The following is an 18,333-nucleotide window of genomic DNA, read 5'->3' on the forward strand; positions in this document are numbered from 1 at the left end:
AAAAATTCTTTCAGTGTTAGATAGCCCATTTATCGAGAAAGGCTATAGGCTATATTTTATCACGCCAAGACTAATAGCAGCGAAGAAATAGAGGAAAATGTGGAAAAAAACGGGGAGAAATTATTTGAACGCGCCAATCTCAGGAACTACTGGTCTGATTTGAAAAATCCTTTCAGTATTGGATAGACCATTTATCGAGGAAGGCTATAAACTTTATTTTATTACGCTAATGCCCGTTTTCACCAACGATACCTAAAATTTAGGTGTCCCCTAAGCGAATATAAGGGGCACCTAACGCAAGTTTTGTTTTCACCGACGTTTAAGTGACACCTAAACCATTATAATTTAGGGGATGTATTGACAACCCCGTAAAACTTAGGTGACGTATATTTTGATTAAAACAACCTATTATGCGATTCATCCGTCAAACCATTAGGTGACCCTTATAATTTAGGGGATGGATTGACGACCCCGTTACACTTAGGTGACGTATGTGGCAACGACGACGACGTTAGATGACGGTTGCCATGACAATGAATCTGTTATCGAATGGCCGTCTGATATTTTACTTGTAAAATAGCGATCTCCCATAAATATCTTCATATTCCTCCATTGTTTTAGAAACATCTTAATGGCGCCAAATTAGACCAGCTTGACGAGACTGGCTTCCCTTCCTCGTAGGTCTCCTACGAGGCTATAAAAGACAGGAACGATAAAGTCCTAAGCCACATGGCGGGTAGATTCGACACAGAACGATGTCTTTTTAACAACCTAGAAACTCCACCCAGCTTGAGTGACCCCTCTCCACCAAGCCAATGTCACAACATCTAAAGGCAAAGGGTGGAGCAGCATAAAATCTAAGGAAATCGGAAAATGTCGGATCTACTGGCCGCCACACCGACTGGGACCTCACCGTTCAAAACATTAATATTATTATTATGCAATTTATAAAACAATAAATGTATATATTTATTTATTATATGTATAACATATTATACTCTATTCTATTAAATATACATATACACATATATATATATATATATATAAAAAAAAAAAAAAAAAAAAAAAAAAAAAAGTGTCCATGGCGTGATGGACCACAATTAATTAAAATTCATAATATTATTTCAATTATCCTTGGTGCGAAAAATCTAAATAATAAAATAACAAAAAAAGGATATGGACGAACAGTCTATAGACGGCCCCAATTTTATAATAAAAAAAAAAAAAAAAAAAAAAATATCTTCATATTTATCACAAACCTTCCTCTTTAATCACTCCATCTATTAAAGAAAACCGCAATTAAAGGGAACAAAGGGACATGTGGACAGAAAAAGCGACTTCGTGTTATTCTATGTAGTGATACGTCACCTAAGAGTTACGGGGTTGTCAATTCATCCCCTAAATTATTGAAACAAAACTTACGTTAGGTGCCCCTTATATTGGCTTAAGGGACACCTAAATTTTAGGTGTTGTTGGTGAAAACGGGCATAAGACTAATAGGAGCGAAGAAATAGAGGAAATTATGGAAAAACGGGGGAAATTATTTGAAAGGGCTTATCTCACGAACTACTGGAGCAGCAATTTTTCTGTTATTTGGCACCGAAGGCCCAATCCCCTACCCTATTCCCTTCCCTACCCTCCCCTATTCCCTTTCCTTTCCTACCCTTCCCTATTACCCTATTCCCTCTTAAAAGGCTGGCAACGCATCTGCAGCTCTTCTGATGCTGCGAGTGTCCATGGGTGACGGAAGTTGCTTTCCATCAGGTGACCCGTTTGCTCGTTTGCCCCCTTGAGTAACTAGGTAGGGCCCCTAAGCAGTATTAGCCCAGGGCCCCACAAATTCAAGATCCGCCCCTGCTTATACAACATCAGAGGCATTCAGAGGACGCACTGTATACTTCCGGTCCCCAGAGCGGACCACATTGATGAGATTTTGATAACAATTTTCAATCCAATTTATAGAGGAACGAGCTTTTGCCCGCGGCTTCGCTCGCGTTAAGAAGTATTATTATATACAAACTTTCATCCCCTACTTGAACCCCTTAGGGTTGGAATTTATCAAAATCCTTTCTTAGCGGATACACTACTACGTCATAACATCTACCTGCATGCCAAATTTCAGCCCGATCCGTCCAGTGGTTTGGGCTGTGCGTTGATAGATCACTATGTCAATCAGTCAGTCACCTTTGAATTTTATATATACAGATAGAAGATAGATAGCTACGAAGTATGCCGGCTAGTATTCGGTAATGTTATAGATTTTCGAATTGCTTGTGGATTACAGACATGGCTACCATGGGAAATTTTTAATTTATACATAGATGTAAAATTGCAAAGTAACGTCACACTAGAGAGGGGGTGTCAAAATGTGACAAGCAGGGGGCGGAGAGGGGGCTTGTCAATTGTCATCATGTGAAAATCGTTTGAGGTACTAATGGATGGTCCCCTATTAAGGACGCACGCTAATGATGGCTAACCTGCCTTAGGCGATCCGTTAACCCTACAGCATTTACAAAACTGAAACATACACCAATTACTGGAATTCGTATTTCAAACTATGACGTAGTTTATACTGCTGCAACTCCTCGCAAATATTGATATTGACACTATAACATAGACGTACCAACTACCAATATACGTGAATTGATCACAAACAATATCATCACCGTTTTTTGGTGCTGCCTAATGCTTACAATTTACAAATTTACAATATGATGACATTAGAAAATGTTACTTTTACTTGAAAAATACGTACTTAAATAAAAAAATAATAAAAAAGCCCAATCCAACCTTTACTTAACGAATATTAATTTTAATCAAATGAAGATAGGCAATTAATGAATTATCTATCAAACTCTTCATTAAATAAAGTTTTGGTAGGTATGGAGTTCCTTTAAGTCCCGGAAAAGGACATAGGTGATAGGATACTTTTTATCCCGACGGTTTCTGAGCGATAAACGAGTTTTGGCGCAAGGGAGTTGCGGGCGTCGCGTCGCGTCAGCATCTAGTCGTCCATAAACATGGATAATAATATCCCACCAAAACATTAAATGTAAAAAGGAGCCAAGAAAAAATATTGAATAGCCATGCAATATATCGATCGTAATTATTTTTTTTAACAAAGAATTAAAAACAAAGGCCTGAGCAAGCGAGATGTCACTATCAGTAGCACTGCGTGGTAAAAAGAGACGTGTGATACATGACAGCAGAACTCTTTTTTTGACGTCCAGTCGGCACTTATCGGCACGTTGACAATTTAATCTCATAGAATTCATATATATGTACGTATACACTTACACAAGCATGACGACTTCCAATGTGAAAACAATAATAACATCCTTATAATATGAACTAAAAAATATTAAATAATTTTTCCTATCTAATAGTGCCTTTTTCCGAATTCGGCTAAACCTCAACTATTTCTGTACTCAATCCTCATCATTTTGAAGTCGGTACCAGCTGAATCTTTAGTTCTCTGACAGAATATTTGAAACTTTTGGAACTGGCACCGACTTCAAAATGATGAAGATTGAGTACAGAAATAGTTGAGGTTTAGCCGAATTCGGAAAAATGCACTATTAGATAGGAAAAATTATTTAATATTTTTTAGTTCATATTATAAGGATGTTATTATTGTTTTTACATTGGAAGTCGGTTTTAATTTTTTGTTAAAAATAATAATTTCACTCTTTTTAGTTACCTACTAACCATCGCGTAAGTATATTTAATATTCTACGTATCTTAATTCTTATTACAATTTGTTAAGAGTCAGATGTCGTGCTCACAAATATCAGGTAGATAATTTTAAACAATATCTACATTTGAAAAAATCGAATTGAACAGTAAGCACGTGCTAGCCGCTAGGCAATTATTGTACCTATAAATTCCATAGGAATTCGATCTGTATATTATGTATCAAAATCGTGTAAATATAAACCGTATAAACGAAGTATTTTTATACTAATTGCGATTGTGTTTCTTATTCCTATTACGATGTAGATTAGCTATGTATGTCCACACTGTGCACTTTCATCTTCAATTTTCGTCATCTTCTTTCATTCAACTTTCGTATTGGCGCATTCAATAATTGAATGCGTCAAAGAACGCAACGCCAACATTGTAATTTTTTTGTTCGGTTGGTCTGAAGAAAACGGGGCACTATGGAAAGACTTTTAACCTCTTATAACCACCCTTTTTGAATATACCAATCGATAGGGGGCCCCTATCGATTGCTATCTTATATCTTTCAACGAGCAATTCTTATATATATAGGATAGGTTATAGGCCACTTTATTTCTGCCGCCCCAAGTACGAAATCTGTATTCTGTAAAGTGTAGAGTTTAGGGCCTCTATGAACGCTGACGGGCGACGGCCCTAGTCCGCGGCCTGTAACGGCCTATTTATATGTGGGCCGAGGAGTGAGCTGGGGTAGATCAGTTATCAGACATGTTGTTATTGGTAGATTGTGATCAAACGTTGACATTTTGGGCTCCCACACAAAACTGCGAATTCGCATCGCATCGCAATGTCATTTTTAGGGTTCCGCAGCCAAATGGCGAAAAAGAACCCTAATAGATACGTCATGTCTGTCTGTCTGTCTGTCTGTCCGTCCATATGTCACAGCTACTTTTCTCCGAAACTATAATAGCTATACTATTGAAACTTGGTAAGAAGATGTAGTCTGTGAACCGCATTAAGATTTTGATACAAAAATGGAAAAATTATCAAAACTTTTAGGGGTCCCCATAGGTACAACTAAAACAAAAAAAAATTTTTTTCATCTAACCTATCTATGGATAGGTCTTCAATAATCATATTGAGGTTTCTAATATCATTTTTTTCTCTCTCCAGACTCTTCCAAAGTGGTAAAATGTGTGTGTCCCCCCTCTCTATCTTCTAAAGTAGGGGCATGATAATTCTAAAAAAATACATTACTATTAAAATACCAACAAAAATTGGTTTGAACGAAATCTAGCAAGCAGTTTTTTTTATACGTCATACATGGTAAACCTTAATTTAACTTTGATTAAATCAACTGAAATATAAAAATTAATCAAAAACCTTTTAATTTCATATAAATAAACCTTATTGCTACTGCGGAACCCTTCATGGGCGGGTCCAACTCGCACTTGGCAATATCTTGCCAAATTTTACCAAAATCGTTTGAAGAGGTAGAGAGGCAGACAGAAACACTTTCACATTTATAATATTATCATGGATATTCTAAATCTATGACATAATATCAATCGTGTCTAAAGGACTCATTGATCTGGGAACACGGCAGTGCTCCAGCCAAGCTTTTTAGCAAAGGCACGGCCGTAGCATACTTTTCTCGAAGCGGTTCGCGGCTTTTTCACACCCCCTTTATCATCGATGTTAACAAAGCTAGGGATTTAGAATTTCGGTAACTAGGAGCAAGTATTAAAACTAGCTTAACCTCCAAATTACATTACATTTCGATAAATAGTTGAATAGTTACGGATGATCAAAGTTACTACATTTTGTCACTCACTGACTGACAGATCATCAAAATTGTAAGGTACTTCTAGCAGACTTAGAACCTTGAAATTTGGCAACAAGGTAGGTCGTTATCCACAATGAAAGGAAAAATTATGAAACTGGCCAAGTGCGAGTCGGACTGGCGTACATAGGGTTCCGTACCGTAAATTTGTATGGGAGCCCCCTTAAGTCACAAGTTTATGTACTTTTTATTACTTATTATTAAAGTTGAAATACAATTAAGTATTTTGAGACAAATGTTCCAAAAGTTGGATGAAGCTTCAAATGGTATTAGGGTACGACATACATTCCTTGTCAAAAACCTCAGCCTCAGAAACCGAGCATTAACAGTGCATTAATCTTATCTTATATCTTTAAACGAGCAATTCCTTGTATATATATATATATATATCGGAATCGGATCCAACGATTTTCATGAAATTTAGTATATGGGGGGTTTCGGGGGCGATAAATCGATCTAGCTAGGAATCATTTTTAGAAAATGTCATTTTCTCCGAATACCGAGCAAAGCTCGGTCAAATAGCTAGTAATAATCTATTTAGCAAATCTACCAACGCATCAAAGAACGAAAGAGACCACTTGAAAGAAAAGACCACTTGAATTGAATAATAAAGTGTCTGAGTGGTCCCTGTGATTCATAATTTCCTTTTCAAGTCATTGATCCCCACTATCAGTTCAACTAAAGAATGGGCATTGTCCAAAAAAAATCACATGTACTTTTTATATTTTTTTTCGTTAAAATAGGGTATTTTAAGAATATAAATTAAATACTTTTAAAATTCATTGGCTAGTTTTTTCTCAATAAATTTTTAAAGTTTCGCTCTGACGTCATCATCGGCGGCCAATAATTGACCTCTGCAGTATGTTTTTTCCTTTCAATCTTATTTATAATGGCTGGTTCGTCAAATGCAAGTCCTCATTATGTGAAAGCTGATACGAGAAGCTTACCAAAAGTTCGAAACGTAATGTTGGTCGAATTTATTGCTAATTTAACGCCATTGAAGGTCAAACAAAGGTTAAACATATTTGTTCAAAAATATAAGTAACTAATGGGTATTTTTTTCGTTTATATACAGAAAAACGATCACTGACCTTATTCCTCGAAATGTTTTTGTAATGAGCAAAATTAAAAAAAAAATGGACAATCCCCATTCTCTTTACCGATAAGAGTCATCCATACTTCTATACTTAATATAATACTACACTATAAATGCGAAAGTTTGTCTGTCTGTCTGTTACTTCCTCACGCCCATACCGCCGAACCGATTTTGCTGGGTATGGACTATGGACTATGGAGACACTTTGAGTCCTGTAGCCCTAGCATGGCCACAGTCGAAATATGAAAATAAACTATGAAGATAAACTGAAGGTGCCGTAAGCCGTTCCGCTCTTTACCGCCGCGACCGATAAAAATTCAATTAAAATGCTACCAGTTTATATATTATGTACTTTAGTATTTCTACTGTGGCCATGCTGGAGCTACTGGGAAAGATATGGGATACTTTTTATCCCGGAAAAATTTATGGTTCCCGCGCAATAATGAATTTTGACGCAACGAGTTGCGGGCGTCAATTTATAATGGCTGTCTGTCTGTTACCGTGTTACCTCTTTACGCTCGAACCGCCGTTTTTTTTTTCGGCGGGTATCGAGGATATTGAGTCCTGGGAAAGAACATAGGATACTTTTTATGTACGGTCAGAGATGTACAGTTCTTACGCCATAAACGAATTTTTGTGCAACGGAGTCGGGGGCTAGTAGACTTATAAAACTTATAAAAAAACTGGAATCTATAAAAGTTTATCTGTGGAGAATGAAGATATACTCGTAGGTTCTTCATAATAATATGATCCTACTAATATTAAAAGCCGAAAGTATGTGAGTTTGTGAGTTTGTATGTTTGTTACTTCTTCACGCTTAAACGGCTGGACCGATTTCGACAAAATTTTACAAGGAGGTAGCTGACATCTTGGATTAACACATAGGCTACATTTTTAACCGACTTTCAAAGTGGAGGAGCTGTTATGTTCGTTTTCATGTGATTTTTTTTGTCCCCTTTTGAACTCATAAAATTCAAATGCTTGCAATTATTATACATATGAGGAGCGCCAAAATTTTTATAACGCTTATCTTAAAAGATTTAATTTTTCAAAACGCCTATCGAAAAAGCAATGATATTCGACCAAAAACATATATGATCCAGTTCCTGAAAACTGATCATGCTGGAAGATCTGTCTGTGACTTTGCCCTTGCGAACGACTTAACACAACTGGTTGCTACGCCTACGCGAATCCCAGATGTAGACGGTCAGAATCCTTCCCTGTTGGACCTTCTGCTGACTTCAAATCCTGATGGCTAGTATCCGTGACCGCACCACTTGGTTCATCGGATCATTGCCTTATTAGGAGTTCTGTGCCACTTACGGCGGTATTGCGACAGCGTACTGTTAATCACCGTCGTGTGTGCAAGTTAGCAGACTGGGATGGGATGCGATCATTTTTTGCATCCCAATGATCCCGATGACACTGCCAACTCTGTTGCCAATGATGATGGAGCTTTTCATTCCGTCCTCTGTAGTGCCAACCGGTGGCAGATTTCGTCCCTGCCCCCATAGACAAGTGGCAAAACGCTTACGCTAACGTTAACGCTAACGCTACAAAATGTATGGATTTGACATTAGTAGCGAAGCGATGACTTATGTCAAATCGCATACATTTTGTAGCGCTAGTGTTAGCGTTAGCGTTAGCGCTTTGCCACTTGTCTACAGGCCCTGGTTTGGTTTATCCTCCTAAAAAAGCTCCCCGAGCAGGAGGCTTACCAATCCTGGGCCAATGCAGTGTCTGCTCGGGATTTAAATACCAGCACATATAAAATGGATTACAACCTTGCCTCTAGATCTCTCAAGAGAGAGATCACTCGGGCAAAGAAACAGCACGTCAATAGAAGTAGTAAGAGACTCGAGTGCCTCCCCTCGGGAACCCGTACATTCTGGTCGTTGGCCAAAGCTATTAAAGGGAAAGGTCACTAGCAGTATTTCCGGGCCAAGACGATTTGAAAACCTTCAAGCAGAGAGGCGAGAGCGTATTCCGTCTTAAAAGGTCGGCAACGCACCTGCAGCTCCTCTGATGTCCATGGGCGACGGTAGTTGCTTTACGTGGTAACCCGTTTGCTCGTTTGCCCCTTTAATTTATATAAAAAAAACTAAAAAGGAGAGTCAAGTTCAATACAAAAATTAAGCCTGGCTGTGGGCTTCGCTGCAAAAAGAATTGAGACCTAAATGAGTGCCAAGTTCTATACAAAATCGAAACATTATGTACCTATTTGTAGAAATAAAATAACATTATAAACAAGTATTAAACTCTAGTTCTTCGCTTTACCTATTGGATACCTATAGTAACAGTTCATGTTATTTAAAATATGTGAGATCTTAACAATTTTATCTTAAATCCCGGAAATATCGAAAATACCGGTATACCGGTATTGGTCTGGAGCCAATACCGAAAATACCGGTTTTGCTTAAATGACCCGGTATTGCGACCCCTAGTGTGGATAGCCTATACGGCAATTATCAGTATGTACTTAGTGAACAAAAAGTTTTACATTTTTATGCCAAGACTGCATCGCAGCTGTATTGTTTTAGGATTAAAATTAAATCGATCTCTCGGAACTTTAAAACCTAAAATCTAGAATTAATTTGTCACCTTGAGGCGAGGTTATTCTCAAATCCCTGCGAATACTATCGGCGCATGAAATCCAATTGTTATTATTGAGCAAATTCCGGTTACGGTTCCGTTTCTAATATCTATTATATTTGCCTAAGTGCCCTCTAGTCCGGTCACAGGACATTGGACAGAGGGAAAATGTCCTTTGTTCTATTATTGACTGTCCACGAGAGGACAGTTTTACGAGCCAATCAGTACACTACCTACCGAATTCTCTCTTGCGCCTTGTTTAAAGAATTGTTTTTAGGGTTCCGTACCCAAACGACGTCTGTTTGTCCGTCTGTTTGTCCGTCTGTCTGTCTCCAGGCTGTATCTCAAAAAACGCAGCGTAAAATAATAATAGCAGCGTTGAAAGAGTAACTTTTTTTTAACTTTTGAATGGTGACGGTGAGCCGCTTACCCATACAAATGACAAAAAATTGGTCTTTCGGTGCTGCTACTTTCACTGTGAACTCTATAAAAGGGACGCACACCCTAAACTCTAAAGTCTAAAGTCACTAATATAACTTAGTTTTGTTACAGCTTGTATAATGGACAGATAATAAATAAAGTTGGTAAATTCGTACGATGGTGGCTATAAAAACTATTATCTACAATAATAATTCATACCCTGGATACAAATTGCCGATCCGGGCATCCGTATGGGTATGAAGACGGCATTTTTTTTGAGTTCCCAGCATTGTGCCCATACAAAAAGTTGTTCATTTTGACGGTCTCATTTGATGGTTTCAAGGATAACGGTGTTTACACACTGTATTTAGCAAAAAAAAATACAACACATCTAAAATCGAAATACTTTTTAGAAGTCGGTTGATGACAAAAATGCAATGTTATTTGAATTTTTCAATCCATCACTCTACGACCTATGTGAAGTTAGCAACCGAGTTCAAGTTAAATGATTTTTATATATGTCATTCGATTGTACCCGGAGTGTACCCGATTGTACCGCAATTAAAATCGTTTGTACCTCAATAGGGTAGAAATGGGGGGTGTGGTAAAATTTGCTTAGCAACCGACATAAAGATACCGGAATTTCAATGATGCCATCTGGAAGAGTATCGTTTGTACCGGATTGTACCCGTTTTTAAAGTTAATTTTTTTTTTGATTTTACGAAAAAAAAAACAAAAAAATTTTTTTCCCTAAAAATAAGGCTTTGTATGGAGTAAAAGGAAAGAAAGTATATATAGCAGTTCAAATGTGTAAAAGAAGTTATTTTTTGAGGTAGATTCGTTCGGTCTTGACGAATTTTCCAATACCTTACTATAAAAGTCGGAGTTATATTTTGCAGTTTTTTTGTCGTTTGTACCTCGCCAAAACAGAAAGATTATAAAAGAAGATACTATTCACTTTAAATTCACACAAAATTTTTTGAGACAACAACGACAGAAATTCGATCGGTCTTGACGAATTTTCGAATATCTTACTATAAAACTCGGAGTCAAATTTTGCAACTTTTGTCGTTTGTACCTCGCCAAAACAGAAAAATTATTAAAGAAGATACTATTCACTTCATATTTACACAAAAACATTTGAGGTACAAACGATTTTTCATATAGTAACAACGTCAGAGATTCGATCGGTCTTGACGAATTTTCGAATATCTTACTATAAAACTCGGAGTCATATTTTGCAACTTTTATCGTTTGTACCTCGCCAAAGCCGAAAGATTATAAAAGAAGATACTATTCACTTCATATTTACACAAAAAAATTTGAGGTACAAACGATTTTTCATATAGTAACAACGTCAGAGATTCGATCGGTATTGACGAATTTTCGAATATCTTACTATAAAACTCGGAGTCAAATTTTGCAACTTTTATCGTTTGTACCTCGCCAAAACTGAAAGATTATAAAAGAAGATACTATTCACTTCATATTTACACAAAAAAAATTTGAGGTACAAACGATTTTTCATATAGTAACAACGTCAGAGATTCGATCGGTCTTGACGAATTTTCGAATATCTTACTATAAAACTCGGAGTCAAATTTTGCAACTTTTGTCGTTTATACCTCGCCAAAACAGAAAAATTATTAAAAAAGATACTATTCACTTCAAATTTACACAAAAAAATTTGAGGTACAAACGATTTTTCATATAGTAACAACGTCAGAGATTCGATCAGTCGTGACGAATTTTCGAATATCTTACTATAAAACTCGGAGTCATATTTTGCAACTTTTATCGTTTGTACCTCGCCAAAACCGAAAGATTATAAAAGAAGATACTATTCACTTCATATTTACACAAAAAAATTTGAGGTACAAACGATTTTTCATATAGTAACAACGTTAGAGATTCAATCGGTCTTGACGAGTTTTCGAATCTCTTACTATAAAACTCGGAGTCAAATTTTGCAACTTTTGTCGTTTATACCTCGCCAAAACCGAAAGATTATAAAAGAAGATACTATTCACTTCATATTTACACAAAAAAAATTGAGGTACAAACGATTTTTCATATAGTAACAACGTCAGAGATTCGATCGGTCTTGACGAATTTTCGAATATCTTACTATAAAACTCAGAGTTAAGAACTCATATTTTGCAACTTTTATCGTTTGTACCTCGCCAAAACCGAAAGATTATAAAAGAAGATACTATTCACTTCATATTTACACAAAAAAAATTTGAGATACAAACGATTTTTCATATAGTAACAACGTCAGAGATTCGATCGGTCGTGACGAATTTTCGAATATCTTACTATAAAACTCGGAGTCATATTTTGCAACTTTTATCGTTTGTACCTCACCAAAACCGAAAGATTATAAAAGAAGATACTATTCACTTCATATTTACACAAAAAAATTTGAGGTACAAACGATTTTTCATATAGTAACAACGTTAGAGATTCAATCGGTCTTGACGAATTTTTAAATATCTTACTTTAAAACTCGGAGTCATATTTTGCAACTTTTGTCGTTTGTACCGCGCCAAATCGTTTTTACCTCATTTTTTTTTTGTGTAAATATGAAGTGAATAGTATCTTCTTTAATAATTTTTCTGTTTTGGCGAGGTATAAACGACAAAAGTTGCAAAATTTGACTCCGAGTTTTATAGTAAGATATTCGAAAATTCGTCAAGACCGATAGAATCTCTGACGTTGTTACTATATGAAAAATCGTTTGTACCTCAAATTTTTTTGTGTAAATATAAAGTGAATAGTATCTTCTTTTATAATCTTTCAGTTTTGGCGAGGTACAAACGATAAAAGTTGCAAAATTTGACTCCGAGTTTTATAGTAAGATATTCGAAAATTCGTCAATACCGATCGAATCTCTGACGTTGTTACTATATGAAAAATCGTTTGTACCTCAAATTTTTTTGTTTAAATATGAAGTGAATAGTATCTTCTTTTATAATCTTTAGGTTTTGGCGAGGTACAAACGATAAAAGTTGCAAAATATGACTCTGAGTTTTATAGTAAGATATTCGAAAATTCGTCAAGACCGATCGAATCTCTGACGTTGTTACTATATGAAAAATCGTTTGTACCTCAAAATTTTTTTGTGTAAATATGAAGTGAATAGTATCTTCTTTAAAATCTTTTGGTTTTGGCGAGGTACAAACGATAAAAGTTGCAAAATATGACTCTGAGTTTTATAGTAAGATATTCGAAAATTCGTCAAGACCGATCGAATCTCTGACGTTGTTACTATATGAAAAATCGTTTGTACCTCAATTTTTTTTTGTGCAAATATGAAGTGAATAGTATCTTCTTTTATAATCTTTCGGTTTTGGCGAGGTACAAACGACAAAAGTTGCAAAATTTTACTCCGAGTTTTATAGTAAGATATTCGAAAATTCGTCACGACCGATCGAATCTCTGACGTTGTTACTATATGAAAAATCGTTTGTACCTCAAATTTTTTTGTGTAAATTTGACGTGAATAGTATCTTCTTTAATAATTTTTCTGTTTTGGCGAGGTATAAACGACAAAAGTTGCAAAATTTGACTCCGAGTTTTATAGTAAGATATTCGAAAATTCGTCACGACCGATCGAATCTCTGACGTTGTTACTATATGAAAAATCATTTGTACCTCAATTTTTTTTGTGTAAATTTGAAGTGAATAGTATCTTCTTTTATAATCTTTCGGTTTTGGCGAGGTACAAACGATAAAAGTTGCAAAATATGACTCTGAGTTTTATAGTAAGATATTTGAAAATTCGTCAAGACCGATCGAATCTCTGACGTTGTTACTATATGAAAAATCGTTTGTACCTCAAATTTTTTTGGGTAAATATGAAATGAATAGTATCTTCTTTTATAATCTTTCGGTTTTGGCGAGGCACAAACGACAAAAGTTGCAAAATTGGACTCCGAGTTTTATAGTAAGATATTCGAAAATTCGTCAAGACCGATCGAATCTCTGACGTTGTTACTATATGAAAAATCGTTTGTACCTCAAATTTTTTTGTGTAAATATGAAGTGAATAGTATCTTCTTTTATAATCTTTCGGTTTTGGCGAGGTACAAAAGATAAAATTTGCAAAATATGACTCCGAGTTTTAAAGTAAGATATTCGAAAATTCGTCAAGACCGATTGAATCTCTAACGTTGTTACTATATGAAAAATCGTTTGTACCTCAAATTTTTTTGTATAAATATGAAGTGAATAGTATCTTCTTTTATAATCTTTCGGTTTTGGCGAGGTACAAACGATAAAAGTTGCAAAATATGACTCCGAGTTTTATAGTAAGATATTCGAAAATTCGTCACGACCGATCGAATCTCTGACGTTGGTACTATATGAAAAATCGTTTGTACCTCAAATTTTTTTGTTCAAATATGAAGTGAATAGTATCTTCTTTTATAATCTTTCGGTTTTGGCGAGGTACAAACGATAAAAGTTGCAAAATATGACTCCGAGTTTTATAGTAAGATATTCGAAAATTCGTCAAGACCGATCGAATCTCTGACGTTGTTACTATATGAAAAATCGTTTGTACCTCAAATTTTTTTGTGTAAATATGAAGTGAATAGTATCTTCTTTAATAATTTTTCTGTTTTGGCGAGGTACAAACGACAAAATTGCAAAATTTGACTCCGAGTTTTATAGTAAGATATTCGAAAATTCGTCAAGACCGATCGAATTTCTGTCGTTGTTGTCTCAAAAAATTTTGTGTGAATTTAAAGTGAATAGTATCTTCTTTTATAATCTTTCTGTTTTGGCGAGGTACAAACGACAAAAAAACTGCAAAATATAACTCCGACTTTTATAGTAAGATATTGGAAAATTCGTCAAGACCGAACGAATCTACCTCAAAAAATAACTTCTTTTACACATTTGAACTGCTTTATATACTTTCTTTCCTTCTACTCCATACAAAGCCTTATTTTTAGGGAAAAAATTTTTTTTGTTTTTTTTTTCGTAAAATAAAAAAAAAATTAACTTTAAAAACGGGTACAATCCGGTACAAACGATACTCTTCCAGATGGCATCATTGAAATTCCGGTATCTTTATGTCGGTTGCTAAGCAAATTTTACCACCCCCCCCATTTCTACCCTATTGAGGTACAAACGATTTTAATTGCGGTACAATCGGGTACACTCCGGGTACAATCGAATGACATATATAAAAATCATTTACCTTGAACTCGGTTGCTAACTTCACATAGGTCACTCTACGTTCATTTGATTCCATCAAACCATTTATAGCAACTCGATCTATGAATGCAAATATGGACAGACATGGACTATGTTGGCGACTGTTAAAACCTTAAATTGCTTTGCGATTTTATACTTTGTTTTTATGTTTTTGTTTCCAAATAATATTATAATATTTAGTATTGTCATTAATGCTGCCCATTATAACTTTGTTGCGAATAAAATATATACCCCCTTACTAATAAACGCTGTATAAGCTTTGAATAGTTATACAGTGTTTTGTCTTCTTCAATCCAATTAAAAATGTCACTTGTGTGACAGGAACAAAACACTGTATAACTATTCAAAGCTTACACAACGTTTATTAGTAAGGGGGAATATGTTTATCTCGCGGGCATTTTTCGGGGATAAAACTATTATGTTTCTGGAACAGTGCAAGAATTTACATCTATACTTAATATACAGACATATTTTCGAATTTATAATATTATTAGTATGGATAAGTATGGTTGTTGCCATATTGTTACATTACATGACAAAACAAATCAGCTAGCAGCTACTGCTGGCGATGAATACTTATTATAATACACTAACGAGATCATTATTAGCTAGCTAGATAGCTAGTAAGTCTACGAATAATAAAAACTATAGTAAGTAGTGTCTCTAAAGGCGGCCGCTTATTTGCGATCGTTAAAAAACTAGCAAATCTCTAAAATACACTACCTAAATTTTTATTCTTATGCTGCCGATTGTGATATGAAATGATACAAGTTTACTTCAGTAATTATTGAATTAAGGTTAACCCCGTGTTTTTTCACGTCTTTTATTCCATTGAAGAAATGATAGACAACTTACTATTTAATCCAGTGCTAACTTTATTCTGTCTTGAGCAAATAGGCCCTGACCTTCCGATCTTTGCCGCAAGTGACAGCGACGGACAAAAATTCAAATTGAATGCCACCTAAGACGTAGGCCTAAAAGGCTAAAAGGAAACCTAGGTTTGATTTACTGCCGACCAACGTCGGTAAGGATCGGAAACTGGAAAGCCACCTTTTGGTTCAATTCAGATTGCATTCATGCGTGACGTTGCAATTTGAACTGACCTTTAGGACTATGCTGCTACCAGAGTAAACATAACTAACGAGTATAGTATTAGCTCCGTAAGTAGGCCGATTTAGAAGAATACGTTTGACGTAGTATGTGATATGCCATATACGCCTCCGTGGTCTAGTGGTATAGAGCGCGGCTTTTGGCTCGGAGGTCGTGGCCCGTGGGTTCGATTCTTGCGTTGAAAACATGTTACTTCCAAGTTTGGTTAGGACAATGCAGACTGATCACCTGATTGCCTGATAAGTAAGATGATCCATGCGTCGGATGGGCATGTAAAAAGTCGGTCCTGCACCTGCAATTTCTCGCCAGTCGTTTCGGTCTTCCGCCCCACTGGGTTATGAGAGTAAAGGAATAGAGAGTGTTCTTGTGTACTGCGCACACACCTGGGCACTATAAAATTACTCTTGCGTAGCTGGCCTGGTTTCAATGAAACCGGCCACCGTCACCGAAACCGGTGTGGGAGCTATTATTATATTATGCCATATCGGCCGGCGCGATTAGCTTTGTCCACAGTCCACACTATGCATTTTTCTGTTCGTCAAGGGCATGCGTTATAGTGCAGTCAACAGCGAACGTGAGGCATGCCCGCGTCGCATGCTCTCTGACCGTATCCAAAACTTTCGCTGGCGTTGCGTTCGTTGACGCATTCAATTATATTATTGAATGCGCCAAAACGAAAGTTGATGAAAGAAGATGACGAAAATTAAAGAAGAAAGCACTAATAGTCTAGACATAGCTATTGAGAAACATGTTGAAAGTGACATTAGCGCCCAACAACAAATGACATCGCGTATATTCGCCCGTTTGTTTGAAGCATAAAGTTAATATAGGTACCTAGCAGAATACAGAAACAAAGGCCTGAGCAAGAGAGATGTCACTATCAGTAACACTGCGTGGTAAAAAGAGACGTGTGAGTTGTGATACATGACTGCAGCGCTCTTTTTTTGACGTCCAGTCGGCACGTGCCGCACGTTGACAATTTAATCTCATAGAAATCATGTTCAATCATGCTTGTGTAAGTGTATACGTACACATATTTTTACACAGTATATGAAACCAATTTCGGTTCCGTTTGACAGCTCAAGATTGTTGCTCTATTCCGCTAGGTATAATTACCTTTATGGTTTGAAGTCGAGGTACTCCTGTTCTGTTACAGGCCACAGCCCACAGGATGTAGTATTATTATAATGGTACACTTTATACGTGGGAGAGCCATGCTTCGACGTCGAGAGCCGGCTCGACCGGATAAATACCACGTTCTCACAGAAAACCGGCGTGAAACAGCGCTTGCGCTGTGTTTCGCCAAATGAGTGAGTTTACCGAAGGCCCTACCCTATTCCCTTTCCTACCCTCCCCTATCCCTTCTCTTCCCTACGGAAGTTGCTTTCCATCAGGTGACCCGTTTGTTCGTTTGCCCCCTTATTTCATAAAAAAAAAAAACACTTCTCCGTAGCTCCGTCTACTCTGCTGCCACTTCGCATGTATCAATTACCTCAACCATAGACTCATAGCGTGACATACAGACAATCCTAATTGAGACAATTGCTTCATCGAGTTTATGAAGGTCTAAAATCTAATGTTTTGTCGTCTATCCTTGGCCAATTAGCGACAATGTGTTTTTCATTACAGTTTATTTATTTGATTCGTTTATTTTTGAAGATTGTTGTTTAAACGACTGTGGGTAAGAATGGGTTTTCTATACATCTGGGATTCTTATAGAAGGAATTCGATACAAAATCCAGTTGCTTCATAATTTTCACTTATAATACCACAAGAGCTTCAAAATTTTATTTTATTTGTTTGCAGGGAACCTTGAGGGAAATGCCAGATAATTTTGAAGCTCCTGTGGTATTCGGGGGATTATTTTTACGTCCCAAATGTCGGCCAATATAATTGCACCATGAGACACAATTGAATTCAACCTGTCAGTTTGACGTGTTTGTCTTTTATATATAGCAACTACCAGAGAAAATTTTCAAAAAATTATCAGTATAATACCATGTAGGTTGTACCACGTCACGTCGAATGGTGCAATTCTATTGGTCGATATTTGGGTCGGAAAAATATTCAGTATAATACCATGTAGGTTGTACCACGTGACGTCGAATGGTGCAATTCTATTGGTCGATATTTTGGTCGGAAAAATAATTATATGAATTTTTAAGATGTATCAAAATGAGGTTTTTGGTTGCACACGTCTTAGACTCAAAGTGTCGTCTCCATACCAAATTTCATTACAATCGATTCAGCCATTTGAATGAAGAGGTTGTCAAATGAATCAAAATCGATGAGGCGGTGAGAATGAGAAATTGTATTTGTCTGTCTGTGTGTATTTGACCCCAAATAATAATAATAATTGGCCCTCCAA

General features: G+C 36.2%; 1 protein-coding gene and 1 long non-coding RNA gene across 2 annotated transcripts in view; both read left to right on the forward strand.

The window, feature by feature from the left end:
- LOC121739035 (L-galactose dehydrogenase-like) overlaps window positions 1-18,333 on the forward strand; it is a 70,602-nt gene that overhangs the window by 12,879 nt on the left and 39,390 nt on the right. The window lies entirely within an intron of this gene.
- Window positions 1,465-16,363, forward strand: LOC121739036. Its single transcript, XR_006037384.1, has 3 exons — window positions 1,465-1,475; window positions 4,417-4,418; window positions 16,210-16,363. It is a non-coding gene; the product is annotated as an uncharacterized LOC121739036 (long non-coding RNA).

This window comes from Aricia agestis, chromosome Z, assembly GCF_905147365.1.
Source record: "Aricia agestis chromosome Z, ilAriAges1.1, whole genome shotgun sequence".
Classification (NCBI taxonomy): Eukaryota; Metazoa; Arthropoda; class Insecta; order Lepidoptera; family Lycaenidae; genus Aricia; species Aricia agestis.